A 3971-nucleotide genomic window follows, 5' to 3' on the forward strand; every position below is an offset into this window, starting at 1 on the left:
TATTCGGTCTCACCTACACAATCACTTGTATTCTTGTCAATTAGTTCAACACACTACTAATCCTTATCGAATTTTTAAAACGCCACGAATAGATATGTACATTCTAATCGATTCCTCATAGAATTTCTTATTAAATATGACTTTGTGCGTTATTCGGACTGCTTTATCACAAAAACAATCTTTCTAAGATATATTTTACTGGTCATGACCAGTAAAATATATTTTAGAAAGATTGTTTTTGTGATAAATTAAACAGTCATATGATTTTTTTTCAGTAAACAAATATTTGGTCATCAGACAGCAGTTGGTGGAACACAAGTTGTGCTATCAACTATCGTCCTGCTGCAATAAACACGTTTACATCAGATATTCATATACATGCATCTGAATTTAAAAATAATTGCAAAATTGATTCCTGCATATATATTGACAGATTGGGCTTGTTTAAAGCTGAGTAATTTAATGATAGTACGTACGAACATATGATGGGTAAAAATAATCACGTGATGTAGCCAAAGTAAAAAAAAAACAATACTAAAAGGAATAATACGTTTAATGCAATGGACCACACAACACACACACACACACGTAACAAGATGTATTAGTTAAGGAAATGGGATTATCATCCATTAGCTGTTTATAATACACGTTTAAGTTCTTATCATTCCTCTGATGTTCCAACTTAAAACCACAAAATTTGAACAAATGTAATGATTTTAAATATATTACTAGTACATGTGAGCTCTTATAAACCAAGATGTTACGTTAAGTTTTTCTTAGCCGTTAATAATGCACATTTAACTTCTTCTACACATTTTTGGCATCCAATATATGTAATTAGTGTGTTAATAACTGAATATTGCTAAAACTTTCTGTTTATTTGAAATCAATTTTGGAAAGAAAAACTACAAAATTTTATGTAAAATATGAAATAAAAGAAAATCTTGAATTAGAGTTAAGGTGGTTTGGGACATTTCAATGTTGTGATGTATTATTTATCGAAATAAACAATTAAACCAAGTGAAGTTATAATAAGTAGTTTCTTTACCTATTTTGTCACCTATCAGCGTATGCGACCAGATAGCCGTATATATATGAATATAATTTTATGACTGTATTCTGCTTTACGTTAATTAGTCATTAATTTGTTGTGCACTCGATACGAAATAAGTGTATAGTGAACAATGTTTAAGGTCATTGACCGAAAGTGACAACTGCATAGTTAGAACTCGTGGTGTGAGCGGGATGACCAGGAAGAATAAAACTCTCGATGATGATTGGACTTTGGAAAGCGGTCAACGGATGCAAGACTCTTAATTGTAATTAACCTTTAACAATGGGCTTCGTTATAAGTCACTTATGAACTGTGACCCGAAAGGATGTACTAACAATTGCTTATTTTATTTTACTGATTTTTATACTTATGATTTGATTAATAATTGGTAGATGGATTTTAGACTGATAGCAGATTGATCATATATTGCTTTTATACCACTATACGATTACAGTGCTTAATAAATATCATAAAACTCCAACTGACTTATGATTTCAAAAGTCTAAAGAATAAGAACAGAAGGATCACACGTAGCGCAGTGGTTAGGAGTGTTTATTACGAATATGTAAGTCGTGAGTTCGAATCCAGCTGGGGGCTTTACAATTTGTACCTCTCCAAATATTTTTAGAAGTTATATTTTGGTGTAATTTTTATACCCGCACTTTCTAAAGAAAGTTCGAGCATACATGTATTGTTGTTACCCTGTTCCGTCCGTCCGTCCGTCCGTCTGTCACGTTTTACTTTCTCAAACTACTCTTACATCTTATAAACCAGCAAACTGAACTATTGGAGTTTTATTTGGGGTATCATGTTGTTTTGTAAAAAGGTTTCAAAAATTCTCTGTTAGTCTTGGGGGTCAAATAATTGGTAAAAAATGACGTTTATTCACAAAAAAACATTCTTCCTCGAACTCCTCCTACATTTTCAACAGTAGACAAATCATCTCTTGCAATATGTTAAGGGTATCTTATAGATGCGTAATAAGGTTTGGGAATTTTCAATTTTGTCCTGGGGGTCATTTAATGGCTTAAAAATGACGGGGTTTTTTTTGTTTGTTTTTTGTTTTTTTTGGTTTTTTTTTTTTACAAAAAACTGGTTTCTAAAACCTTTTTTTTTGTAGTAGCCAAATGATCTTCTAGAATATGACTGGGGGGGGGGTCATATTGAAGTGTGATCAAGTTCCAGAATTTATTTTTATTAAGGGGATCAGTGGGCAACAAAAAGAGACGTTTTTTGGCCAAAAAAGTATGGTTCCCAGAACTCCTCTTACAACTTTTGGAGTAGGTACGTCATCTCTTGGGATATAATTGGGGCTCTCCTATAGATGTGCAATAAGGTTTTAAAAATTTAAATTTCATCCAGGGAGTTAAATAGTAGCAAAAATTGACGTTTATCACAAAAAACACTATAGATCCAAGAGCTCATCTTATTATTTAATGGATAAACACATTATATCTTGTAATATGATAGGGACTGTTCTATAGATGTGCAATAAGGTTTTAAAGATTTAAATTTCATCCAGGGAGTCAAAAAGTAGAAAAAAATTGATGTTTATCACTTCAAAAAAAACCCACAGATCCTAGAACTCCTTTTATGATTTAATGGATAGACACATCATATCTTGGGATATGATAGAAACTGTTCCATAGATGTGCATTACGGTTTCAAAAAATTAAATTTAACCCTGAGGCCCATTACCTACATACCTTTTGATGCCCTTTAAGGATCAAGAATATATATGGTTAAGGTGTGGGAATCTCAACCGTTTTCGAGATATTCGTGCACTTCCTGTTCGAGGGGGGTCATGATCACCCCCGGTGTCCATGCCCTACATACCGTTTGATGCCCCTTGACACAAGGAACAAACATATATATGGTTTAAGGGTGGGGATCTCAACTGTTTTGAAGATATTAAGGGATTTGATGTTTAAGGGGATCAGGACCGCCCACAGGGCCCATGACCTAAATAACATTTAATGCCCCTTGACATCAGAAACATGAATATATATGGTTTAGGGGTCATAATTATAACAGTTTCTGAGATATATGGTATTTTCAAATTCCTGGGGGTGGGGATGACCCCAGGGGTCTGATCTAATAAACCCTATATTATATATTGTCAGTAACAGTCAATATATGATTATGAAAACCCTATATTATTATCTTTGTCCGTTTTCAAGCTACCATTTACAATAGAGTCTACATTTCTTCCTACAAGGCTCAATGTTAGATCCATCACCCTTTTGACCCTTCCCCCTCCCGAAAAGTGGCTGTCTAACCCAAAATGAGAAAAATTAAACCAGGGTGCACAACTAGATATGCAGGCCTATCATATCCTAGAGTTTTATACAATTCTGGTCAGCCATCTCTGAGAAACAAGTTCAGAGCGGGAGAGAAGAAAAAGATGAAGACGAAGAATAATAATACAATCATGTATTAAGAACCGTGCAAAAAACAATAAGTCTCCAAATTTCATTCGGGAGACTTAATAATAAAGATTAAATAGGATCATCAAACATCAATAATTTAAAGATAATTGACAATTTCTGATTCTAAGGGGGTCAGGATGACCCCTTAGGGTCATGACTTACATGCCATAATGATCTGATGGGCCATGACCTAAGGAGGAATAATATCTTTAGATTAAGGTGGGGGTCTCAATGGTTTTTATGATATTTGATTATTTCAGGAAGAGCACTTGGGATCATGACATACATACCATCTGAAATACCTTGAACAAAGAAACAATTATATAATATGTACATGATATATGATTCAATTTAAGAACCCAGATATAGATTAACCATCTATATTTTGTAATATTTCCTATGTTAATATACATGTATTAGTTTGTGTTTTGTTCTATGCTATTCATGTTCATGACTGTAGTATAGCTTAGTCTTATTTTAAATTACAT

Source organism: Magallana gigas, chromosome 4 (genome assembly GCF_963853765.1).
Source record: "Magallana gigas chromosome 4, xbMagGiga1.1, whole genome shotgun sequence".
In the NCBI taxonomy this organism is placed as follows: Eukaryota; Metazoa; Mollusca; class Bivalvia; order Ostreida; family Ostreidae; genus Magallana; species Magallana gigas.